General features: G+C 45.9%; 1 protein-coding gene across 3 annotated transcripts in view; it reads left to right on the top strand.

Annotated features, from left to right (window-relative positions):
• The window catches only part of LOC115094218 (sulfotransferase 1 family member D1-like), a 58,971-nt gene that overhangs the window by 17,182 nt on the left and 29,000 nt on the right, over positions 1-12,789 (top strand). The gene's annotated exons all lie outside the window — the stretch shown is intronic.

The raw sequence follows: 12,789 nt of genomic DNA, 5'->3' as shown, positions 1-12,789 counted from the left end.
AGCTTTAATCCCATTACAGAAGACTATTGACCTCATACCATTTCATCTAGTAAATGTGAGCATGGACTCTCACTGATGAACCTAATAATCACTCCTGATAGATCTTCTCTTCATATAGCTACAGCATCGGCTTTGATGTTCATTAGAATAACTGGTCTTCCATTCAGGAAGTTTGATCTAACAAATATGTCAATTCCTGGTTGGTTCGAGGACATCATACAGCAGTTGATACCAACAGCAAGGACTGATTACATGATGATTTTCAAATGGAGAATAGTTTGGAGCCTGTATGGAATTTGATGTAATAGTTTTACTGCTGGTACTTAAAGAAAATGAAACACTGAGGACCAATAACATAAAATAGATGCAATAATATAAAGGTCATTAGAGTGAGTTTCTACATTGTTTTGAAAATGGCAAATCTGAGCTGAAAAGTAACAAAATGGCTGTGGCTGCTATGACATGGAATAACATCTGTCTACATCAGAGTTACAGGAGTATATTGTATGCATTCTGAGTCAGTGATGTCATGACAGCACTGGAAAGCAGGAGCGAAGCCATTCAAGTCTCTACATGTTACGATCTTCATGCTAAAGTATTTCTAATTTGGCTGAAAAGGTTATCTGAAATTATTGGAGAACTTCCCAATCGACACACCTTCAAGCCAGAAGGAACAACAGGACTGGAAGGATGTGGTCCCATGGAGCTGTGATGGTTATGGTTGTCTTATTTAATATATGGATGTATTAATGAGGAAATCTCTGTTGATTAATCAGAGCATGGACCAAGTGCTGCAAAATTATATTTGTACTATTGGTAACATTCACAATAAAAATATATGCAAACCAGCTTTCTTTTTACCTACAAATTTAATTTCCCAAAGCAATATTTACCCATCCTCTTCAGCCACCAGTAGCATTCAGAGGAGAAGATAATCTTGCTGGTGACTGAAGAGGATGGGTAAGTATTGCTTTGGGAAATTTTAGAACTTAAAACGTTTGAGGGAAAAGTGACATAGTGGAGTATATTCTTATTTTGTATCTTCCTGTAATAAAAAACAAGCCAAAGGAAGTTAATTCTAGTGTCTGTCTTTCCTTCTCTCCCACCCATCCCTAACTCATACTTTGATTTATAGGCAAGAGACACTTTCACATTACAAATAAATTAGGCTTTTATTTAAAAAACAGGATTTCCCCAGCCCTTATCAAAAGTTCAATTATTCGCTTGCAGGTCACACTACCAGATTAATAGTGAATACACCAATAAATTTAAAGGGCTCTAATTTACTCAATCCTACTCCCTTAGCAACCTAACTTAACTAAGAACTCAAATTAAGATGAAGGCAGAAATCCAGAAGCATGAGGGGGACCTTCCAATCTTTTGTGTCACATGTATGATTTTTTACCTGTTGTTGAGAGGTTGTATGTGTGCATCCTGTGCAAAGAACTCCTGGCTCTTAGAGAATGAGTGCGATCTTTGGAGGCTACAGTGGCAGTCCTGAAGGTGCAGAGGCAGACAGAGATATTTAGAGGAGACTTTCAGGGATATAGTAGCCAAATACCATCTCAGTCTGGCAAAGTTGGTGCTGCCTTGGAGGAGGAAGTTCACCTACTTGGAAAGCATCACCCTGGTGAAGCAGGAAGTGATCTTGTAGCAAGTATCTGCTCTCCAGTTGATGCATAGTCCTCTCACATCAAAGACAAGCCTTCCAAGGCTACTGACCAGGAGGGAAGGATTAGGTTGGCCGTTTTAGTTGGTAATTTGATTATTGGGAATGTAGATAACTAGGTGGTTGGTGGACATGAGGATCCCCTGGTAAGTTGCCTGCCTGGTGCGAAGGTTGTGGACTTCACACATCACCAGGACAGGATTTTAGACAGTGCTGGGGAGGAGCCTGCTTTCTGTCATGATACATGTCACCAACAACATAGGAAATGCTCCCTGTTCCATGGGCAGGTCCCCAGAGGCAGGCAGCACTTGAGAGTCTTAATAGATAGATGAGACAATGGTTCAGGGAAGAGGGATTCAGTTTTGTAAGGAATTGAGCAACCATTTTGGGGAAGGGGGAGATTTTTCTGAAAGGACGGGTTCCACCTTAATCAGGGTGGAAACAGGCTGCAGGTGCAACTCTTTAAAAAGGAGACAAAGCAGCTTTTTTTCAATTTATATTTTATTAAATTCGTAACATCATATAACAATGAGATTAAAGAAAAGCAAACAAATTGGAATACAAAGAAATAAACAATAAGCTACCATGAACACTCATTAGCACTTGTTACATAGTAGTATTCCAATAATTCCAGTCCACATTAAGAAGTAGGAGGCTTACCAAAGGCAAAACAAAAGAGGAGAAATACAGTGTGTCAATACACTTAATAGAAATATTTGAATTATACCAGTATCAAAACTCTCCTATAACATGCTGCTACCAACTTCCCAAACAACCACCCTTATCTACTAGAAAAGTTTCAATTGAGATGGAGTTATGCGGGGTAGATCCAACCCTTGGAAATTTTTCTTCCAATTCCAGGGCAAGTGGAGAAGTATCATCAGTATACAATTGGACATAAAAATTCCTTAAAATTCTACAGATAGCCTCTGTAGAGGTATGTTGGACCCCATCTGAATTTTGAAGCGCTTCAATGTAGCAGGCAATTTAACTGATACAGGGATTCCCTATAGTGGTGTTTTGAGGCTGCTGACGGGGTATTAATGAACTTGCGTTTGGCTTTTTTAAAGTCCTGTTCCCTGTCTATGATTTGTTTATTCAATAGTCTATTTTTGCGAAGCACATAGGCAGTGATTTCCCCCCTCATCACCGCTTTCCCAGCTTCTCCTCATTTCATTTTCATTTTTAAATAAGCCTGAAACTCTATATCCTGTGTGAGATGTGTGGGAAACCGCCAACATTTCCTGGACGAACCTGGTACACCCCATTTTACATCGACCCATAACATAGCATGATCTGAGAATTCAGTGGGATCTATCTCAGCCCTGTGATATACATGAAAAAATGTTGTACTCGCCAAAATATAGTCAATCCATGAGATAGATTCATGCGCCCGAGCTATTTGGGTGAAATCATGTTCTTCCAGATGTAGTACCCGCCTGTTAGGGTTTAGACTGTGGAGTTAGCAATCTGTTTTGTTTTGGCTCCTGTGGAAGGAGGAGTTAGCAATCTGTTATGATCTACTCCTCAAGAAGGGAGGAGTTAGCAATCTGTTATGAGCGAGCTCCCCTGGGGGGAGGAGCTAGCAAGCTGTTAGAGGTTTGCTCCTCCAGAGGGGAGGAGTTGGAACTCTGTTATAATCTCCGTGCTGAATTGCAATCTGTTATGGTTCTGATGTCTGATGGGCGGAGACATCAGATGAGAGCTAGCACTCTGTTATGCTCAGCTCCTGAAGTAGGAGGAGTGAGCACACTGTAGTAAATAGGTGAATCCTTGGGCCGATGGCAGATGACAGCGCACCCAGGAGGATATCCTGAGAGGGACCACCGGCTAGGCTTGAGTATGGAGACAGACACAGATAGTTCTTTTATTAGACAGGTTAGTAGAATCACCAGAGGTGGCGGTAGTGAGCTGGTATGCCCGGCAGGGCTGAAGTCCCTCAGATACTGGAATTGCGATCCCAGGGTTGCTGAGCTGTAGGGAGGCTATAGATAGTGAGTAGACAGGGTATGCTGTATACATAGTCAGTAGTAGATGACAATCTCACATAGAATCTTAAAGAGGCTCAGTAGTTGGAAAGAGTTAGGCCCTCGATGAGTGAGTACCTGGTTCCAGGGACAGCTCTGAGAGAGTGGTGGCAACTCACGATTGTCTGTATCTGTAATAGCTTCTAGGCAGTAGAGAATCTTCAGAGTCTTCAGGAACATGGACCTTCAGCAATCTGAAATAGAGAAAAGAGAGCGAGGCCCCCTAGGAGCGGGTACCCCTGGTAAGTCCGAGGAGGCAGAGTAGCTTAGAGAGAAGCGGGTCCAGTTGGATCCCCGCAATCAATCCTTGCTAACTCGAATAGTCAGCATAAGTGAAGACCTTTTATGTTGGAAGCGGATAACGTCAATACAGGGGGACGCCCCTGAGGTTCGCGCCCTTGTTGTTACATACTTCAGAGCGCGCGCGCGCACCCTACGTCATCGACCCATAACATAGCATGATCTGAGAATTCAGTGGGACCTATCTCAGCCCTGTGATATACTTGAAAAAAATGCTGTACTCGCCAAAATAGAGTCAATGCGTGACATAGATTCATGCGCCCGAGCTATGTGGGTGAAATCATTTTCTTCCGGATGTAGTACCCACCATACATCTGAAAGCTGCAATTGTTTACATAAAAATGGTTTACCTTTCCTCTTTCCCAAATGTGTTACTGGGGCCATAGTTCTTCGATCTAAGTTGGGATCCGCTACATAATTAAAGTCTCCTGACAAAAAAACAGAGCCCAGGGCATAGGAAGTCAAGAGCTGAGTTAGGTCAGTGAAGAATTGGTGGGAGTAATTGTTAGGTGCATAAATACTACCAATGGTCACTGGCTTTCCAAAGAATTTCCCTCGAATAAGCACATAACGTCCCTGATCATCAAATTTAGTATCTATATGCTCAAAGAATCTATATGCTCAAAGAATCTATATTACTCATAAGAATCGCTACGCCCCCCCTTCCTGTTATTCGCAAGGGAAAAGAACACCTTATCCATCCACTCCTTTGCTAACTTTAAATGCTGCGCTGCAGTTAAATGTGTTTCCTGTAAATACACCACTTGCGCTTTATGCCTTTTCAAAGAAGACAGCATTTTTGCCCGTTTTTCAGGAGAACTTAAACCTGCGATGTTCCATGAAAGCAGGCGGATGCTATCAGCCATGAGGTGTTACTGTTGCTACAATGAACCGATTATACCAACCTTGCCCCCATTCCCCCCCCCCCCCCAGCCCAGGGGATCAGAGCGAATATTTCTCAGAGACATGGAACAAGCTTCTCCTATTATATATTTCACCCTTCTGCACCCATGGAAACTCACTCCTTGCCCACCCTCCCCCCCCCCCCCCCCGACCTATCTCCTTCCCCTTCCGCCCCAGTCATCCCCAGATGACAAGTCCCCTACAACACCCGGGCCTCCAAACTGGAGACATGAGACCTACCAAGTCCTGTACCAGTGCTGCACCCCAGCTTGAACAGGGTCCCCCCCAAACTTACATGCAATCTTATAACAGTAAAAACATTTAATTCAAACTGAGGCGAGAGTGTCCTTCCTCCTCCAATGCAAACAATTGTACTCAACCTCAGACCCCAAGTGCCCAAATTGCACACTTCCATATTAAACCTTTTGTACCAGTCGCTCTCGTCTTCAGGTTTTGGGTAGGGAAGCTACAAACTCTTTAGCACTCAGAGCAGTCTCATATGTTTTCCAAGCCCCATTATGCTCAATCTGTAACCTGGCAGGACATTGCAGGTTAAACCTGATTTGCCGATTGTGAAGATCTCCACAAATCTGAGAAAACTCCCTTCGCTTTTGCGACACCAGCATGGAATAGTCCTGAAAAATCAGGATCCGCATGCCTTCAAACATCAAAGTGGTTTTTTTCCCGGTATGCTTGCAGTATCAGAACCTTGTGCGCAAAGTTTAAAAAGCGTGCTATGACCACCCTGAGTTTCTTGGCCTCTGGATTCCTCTGGCCTAGACGATGCGCCTGTTCCACTTGGCAGACGCCCTGCAGCGAAGTCAGTCCCAGGGCCTGCAATAACCAGCCTTCCAGCGCAGCTTGAGTGTCCTTGTCCGCATAGCTTTCTGCAAACCCCACAAAGTGAAGGTTATTCTGGCGTGATCTATTTTTTAGATCATCTACCTTTTGTTCCAGAGTTTGAAGTTGTATTTCCAGGTGCTGGTGTTTACTTTGCTGGGCCCTCGAGGAGTCTTCTATATCAGAAACTCTCTGCTGCACTTCCTCCACTTGCTGCTTGATGGTATGCATGGTTTCAGTTCCAGCAGCGATTTGATGGGAGAGCTCCAAAAATCTCCCATCCAGGGCCTTCACCACTGCCGCGGTGACCTCCTCCACCAGCCCCCCTTGAGTCGTGCTGGCCGCGGTTGAACGGGGGCTGTGAGGGCCGTAGGCCATTTTGGGTTCCCCAGGCTTGCCTGCCACTCGTTTCTCCTTCGGTGGTTTCGCTGTCATTTCTGCTGTGCCGCGCGGCAGATAACTTTTGATCAAGGCCTGGGAAGCCACTGGATCGCTGGAGTCCCGTTTCTGAGGCAAAACGGAGGGTTTAAGGAGGTTTGCCGGAGTGCAGCACCAGAAGCAAGCGAGTTGCGCTGCTCACCCGCTCATTGAGTCACGTGGTCGCCACAACAAAACAGTTTAATAAATTGTATACCATTTTATTAAACAAAATAGCACATGGTCATTATTTTCAAAGTCACTTTAGGCATTTTTTTATTTTAGATTTTTATATTTTGCTTTTTGCACTTTCTTCAGCACTTCAGAGTGGATTACATTTAGGTACTGGAGGTATTTCTCTATCCCCAAAGGGTTTACAATTTAAATTTGTACCTGAGAGCAAATGGAGGGTGAAGTGACTTGCCCAAGGTTGCAAGGAACAACAGTGGGACTTAAACCATGGTCTCCTGGTCCATAGCACACTGCTCTAACCACTAGGATACTCCTCCCAACAAGACCAATACTCAAATTACAAAGTAAATCAATTTCGGTAAGTCTTTTGTAAATTTTCTTTGGCATCATCTTCCTTTTCAAAGTCAGTGTCGGTGTCTGTGTCGCAAAATGTTCTACAGCGAATGCCTCAGCTTTGGCATCTCCCAATTCGTATTATTCATCATCACTAGAGTCTGAATCTGCTAAGTTGTCGCTCTGAAGTAAGCCTGCCTTCTGAAAGCTATGGATAATGATATTTGGCTTCACAGCATTCCAAGCAGTTTCTACCCAACAGCAAACGTCCGCATAAGTAGCGTGTCGTTTTCCAGAAGGAGAAAATGAATGAATTCCCTCTCGCATCCACTTATCCCACTCCTTTCTTATGAGGGTTTTGAATGTGTGATTGACGGCAATGTCCAATGGCTGTAACTTGCAAGTAAGTCCACCTGGGATGACTGCAATATGAGCCCCGGCATTGTTTAACATCTTCTTCACAGGTTCTAGTTTGTGAGCTGCCACTGAGTCGAAGATAAGTAACGACTTCTGAGCGAAAAATCCACCAGATCGAGCACAGAAACATTTGTCAACCCACTTTTTCATAACATCCTCATTCATCCATCATTTTTTGTTGACTGTCACAACCACACCTCGAGGAAATTTTTTGGGTGGCATTGTTGTGCATTTGAAAATTACCAGTGGTTTCAATTTCCTCCCATCAGCAGCACAGGCTAGAACAATGGAGAAACTGGTCCATTCATGGACTGTTGTTACAATAGAAACTGTCTGGCTGCTTCGTTCTAGTTGCTTCATTCTAGTTGCTGGAGTGTCGAATGCCATAGGGACTTTGTCCATGTTAAGAATGCTTCCCGTTAAAAGATTACCTTTAAGCTGCTCGCCTCTGAAGAAATCACGGAAGCTAACCATTTTCTCTTCCCAATTTTCTGGTAGCTTTTGGCCAGTGGTAGGTCTCACCCTAATTGACAAATTGTTTCTACGCATAAATTTGTGAACCCAATTAACTCCTCCAGTAAAATTGGGTATTTTCATCTCAATGGCAAGCGCTTTGGCCTTCTGTTTGATGCTGATAGTTGAAATCACATTGCAACTTTCTCTTTGTGATAGTATCCGCTGTTTCAAACTTGTTTCAAGATGTGGCCACTTAGCAGACTTACCACACAAGCTCGTTTGCTCGGGTTGAGTTTATTCAAGGTTTCTTCTTGGCAGCGCCATTCACGGACTGACTCATCAACAGAAAATACACGTCCATTCTCTCTGTTTCCATATTCATTTGCATGGTCGATCACAGATAACTTAAAATCAGCTGTATATGACTTTCGTTTCCATATAATTGCTGGCTTTATAAAGCCATTCCTTATCGACTGGACAGGAATGGCACCAGTTCATTAGAAGCAATCAAAATTGATCAAAAGAAATGAGATGTCACATGGTGTGTGAGCAGATTACCATACTCCTCGAAAGCACATATAATTTAATGCTGGTGTGCGGCGATTTTCATACTGTACCTGCAAACATGTGCAGGGTGTACATGGTTGTGGGGTATACACAAACTTAAATATGTAGACCCCAATTTTTTGCAGGTTATACGCGGGTGCAGGTTATCCTTGGGTGCGGGTATATATGTGAAAATATGGTAGTTAATTTCCATCTATTCTAAAGTGAGCTTCCTTATGACCATTGCTGAAAAAAGTTATTGCTAGACCCTGCTGATTTTGAAAATTGCCATCTCATTTCCACTCTGCCCTTTCTTTCAAAGGTCATCAAATCAGTGGTGCTGAAACAATTGTGTGATTTTATTCAAGTTCACTCCATTCTTGAAAAGTACCAGTTTGATTTTCATTAGAAGCTATGGGGCCAATGCAATAAAGTGTGCTAGCCTAGCGCACAGTTTGACGTGCAGTCGAACGTGCATTTTGGATACGCTAAAATAACTCCCGATGCAGTAATGGGATTAGCGCATCCAAAACATGCATCCAAATAAAAGCATAGCTAATAGTGCTCATCACATGTAAATGCCATATAGGTGAGACTATTAGCTATTACCCCCAATGCAATAAAATCACCGTGCACCCAACACGTACTTTTTAATAGGGATGTGAATCGTTTTTTGACGATTTAAAATATCGTCTGATATTTTTTAAATCGTCATTAATCGTTAAAGAGTGCGATACAATAGAAATTCCACCAATTTATCGTGAAAAAATCGTTAATCGGGTTAATGCACACTAACGGGAGTTAGGACACAACCTAAAAATCCACCCCGACCCTTTAAAACCGCTCCCTTAGCCTCCACCACCCTCCCGACCCCCCCAAAAATGTTTTAAAATTACCTGGTGGTACAGCGGGGGTCCCGGGAGTGTTCTCTCGCGCTCGGGCTGTCGACCGATAAACAAAAAACCCACCCAGACCCTTTAAAACTGCTCCCTTAGCCTCCACCACCCTCCCGACCCTCCCCCCCCAAACATTTTAAAATTACCTGGTGGTCCAGTGGGCCCCGGGAGCGATCTCCCGCTCTCGGGCCGTCGGCTGCCACTAATAAAAATGGCGCCGATGGCCCTTTGCCCTTACCATGTGACAGGGTAACCGTGCCATTGGCCGGCCCCTGTCACATGGTAGGAGCACTGGACGGCCGGCTCCATCTTTAAAAATGGCGCGGGCCATCTTTAAAAATGGTAATTTTAAAACATTTTTGGGGGGGGGGTCGGGAGGGTGGTGGGGGCTAAGGGAGTGGTTTTAAAGGGTCGGGGTGGGTTTTTTGTTTATCGGATCGGGGCAGCCGATAAACAAAACCGCGATCGGGCCGGACGAAAAAAAATGCACGATTTGAATCGGAACCAGAACCGAACCGATTCCGGTTCCGATTCACATCTCTACTTTTTAACACAGAAAATTTAACACCAGTCTCGGAGCTGGTGCTAAGTCTTGCTGCAAGTCAAGGGCTCAACTGAAAAAAACAAAAATACTGCTTTTTTGTGAATCCTCCAGTAAGAGGAACCTGTACACAGCACACGTCTCTGTTATGCGCCCCGCCCGCAGCTTTACCCGCGCACCGGTCCGCTCACCTCTGTGGTTTCACAGTGGGTCCCGGATCGACCTCCCTCGTGGTGGTTGCCAGTCCAGCTAGGCCCCGGCGTCCTGCGGTGGCGGTCGCTGGGCCTTCCATGGCACGCCAGGCCTCACGCCGAGGCTCAGCGTCCTCAGCGACACTGACCACGCCCCTATGCTCGCGTGCGTACAGACCGCCCGGTCTTATGTATACCCCAGGGCGGGTCTTAGTTCCGCGGCGCACCCTGATTGATTCCCTTTTATAAGGAAGTCCCTGGCTTCATTTCCTTGCCTGGCAATCGGGTCGGTTTGTTCCTGAGATTGCCCTTGCATTTGTCCCTGCTTGCTTGTTCCTAGTCTCGTTCCAGGATCCTTCTGTTCCAGTCCATTCCTGCTTGTTCCTGCTTCCTAGTTCCTGAGTCCTGCTTGTTCCTGCATTCATCTATCTGTCTCACTAGTACTGACTCAGCTTGTTCCTTGACCTGCCTACCTGCCTGTCGCCTGCCCTAAGACCACAGCTTGTTCCTTGACCTGCCTGCCTGCCACCTGACTCAAGACCTCAGCTTCTTCCTTGACCTGCCTGCCTGTCTGCTGCCTGTCTCAAGACCTCAGCTTGTTCCTAGACTACTCTGCCTGCCTGCTACCTGCCTCCGGACCTCTGCCCGCCTTCGACATCGTCTGACCTCTGGCTCCTGACCTCTGCTTCGTTGACCACTCCTCGGACTGACTTCTGGACTTTGACCTTTGCCTGCCTGACTTTGTCCATAGATTCTGGCTCTGTCCCTAACCTTGTCTTCTCCATCACTGTTTTGGTTCTCCTTACTTCAACCTGTCTCCAGCCTCGAACCCGATAGTGCTCCTCTAGTGTCTGTGGGCATGCCGGACTTCCACTCTCCCAGGAGACCCTGCGAGGTCCACCTAAGTCCAAGTGGCCCGGGTCCCTACGGGCTCATCCCGGGGGGACCTCAGGCTTCCAGTGGTGAAGCTCTACACTGCCTCTGTCTCCTTCCTTGCTCCGCCCCCTGGGGGCAGTCCCCGCACTGTCCCAGGACAAGGGTTCACCCCCGAGCGCAACAGGTTGCCAAGGCCATGGACTTGGCGGAGTCTCCTGCATCCAGGGCCCTACCAGGACTGGCTGCTACAGTAAAACAACATCGCCAAGCCTTAGAGACACTGGCTTCATCGGTAAAAGACCTGCGCTCCCAGTTACAAAAGACTGTGCTCCCAGTTACAAAAGACTGCTATGTCCAATCCTGTGGGCCTCTCGGCCACTATGCTTCCCAAAGCAACTCTGGCCTTCCTGCACCTCCTAAATACAATGGGGACCCACGCTCCTGTTGTAACTTCCTTAATCAGTGCTTTATGCAGTTCGCATTCCAATCCTCATTGTTTTTGAAGGAGATTATCAAAGTCACTTTCATTTTGTCCTGGTTGGAAGGGAAGGCTCTGGCATGGGCCTCTCCCTTATGGGAACGTTCTGATCCCATCCTCTCCAAGTTATCAGACTTTATTGCTCTCTTCAAGCAAACCTTTGGAGACCCAGGTTGCATGGCTATCTCCAGTCATAACCTACTCCACCTCCGTTAAGGGTCAAGGACCCTCTCCGAATATACAGTGGAGTTTTGGACTTTGGCCACAGAACTTGGATGGCAAGAAGATTGTCTGCAAGCCATCTTCCTAGATGGTCTCTCGTGTGCTCTAAAGGATGAGCTCTCCATCCGTGAGACTCCCACATCTCTAGAGGACTTGATCTCCCTTGCTAGGAGGATCAATCATCGCCTCTGGCAAAGACGCCTAGAAGTAAAGGCTCCACGCCCTTCTCCTGTACTTCACAGGAGTGCACCCTGCACTCCTGTGAAGAACCCAGCGCCACCACCTTCCTCCACGGTGGAACCCATGGAGGTGAACTGGGGACAGTTGTCTCCAACTGAACATCTCCACCGTTGAAAAGAAGGGCTCTGCCTTTACTGTGGCACTTCTGAACATCATTTGCAGTTTTGCCCTGTCCGTCCGGGAAACTGCAACGCCTGAGCCCGGCAGGGTCCCGAGTTTGGGCACGACTGTTTTTGGCCCTCATCCTTTGCTTCCAGTGTCCCTGGGCATCAAGGCCTACACTTTCGCAACCACTGCTCTCATCGATACTGGAGCGAGTGGTAGTTTCATTATGGACGACATTGTCAAACTCCTGGAAATACACCTAGAGGTGAGTCTTCGTATCGCTTTCATTCAGGGGGAACATCTTCCCGGTCCAGTTACCCACCGGACCGTGGCCATTCATCTTACTGTGGGTACACTCCATGAGGAAGAGACATCTTTCTACGTGTTGACATGCTCAATGCATCCGGTAATCCTGGGATTACCCTGGCTCCAGGCCCATGAACCCCAGTTCAGTGGGGCCCAAAATGCCAAACAACTTGTCTATGCCTGGTATCCCCTGTGATGCCAGTCTTGAAATCCATGACCCTTCCAGGCTTGCCTCCGCAGTATACTGACTTCAGCAATGTATTTTCCAAGCAGAAAGCAGACTCCTTGCCTCCGTTATGCAAGTTCAACTGTCCCATTGAACTTCTGTTGGGCACAACGCCTCCCAGAGGCAGAACCTATCCATTGTCACAGCGTGAGGCTCAGGCTATGTCGGACTATATTAAAGAGAATCTAGAGAAAGGCTTTATATGACCATCTGACTCTTCTGCAGGAGTGGGGTTCTTCTTTGTGAAGAAAAAGGATGGTGGACTACGTCCCTGTATTGATTACAGGGGTCTTAATGCTATAACGTGTAAGGATCGCTACCCGCTACCTCTCATTAGCAAATTGTTTGATTACCTCGAGGGCGCCCGAGTTTTTTCCAAGTTGGATTTGAGAGGTGCGTACAACTTAGTACGTATCCAGCCTGATGACATTTGGAAGACAGCGTTTAATACCAGAGATGGCCACTACGAATACGTAATAATGCCTTTTGGGCTTTGTAACGCTCCAGCAGTCTTTCAACGTCTCATGAATGAAATCTTCCGAGATCTCCTGTATAATTTTATCGTTGTATATCTCGACGACTTTTTGATCTTCTCGAAGGACATCAAG

This window comes from Rhinatrema bivittatum, chromosome 6 (assembly GCF_901001135.1).
Source record: "Rhinatrema bivittatum chromosome 6, aRhiBiv1.1, whole genome shotgun sequence".
NCBI lineage: Eukaryota > Metazoa > Chordata > Amphibia > Gymnophiona > Rhinatrematidae > Rhinatrema > Rhinatrema bivittatum.
Note: the sequence above shows the minus strand (reverse complement) of the source record. Positions and strands in the feature narration are given on the sequence as shown.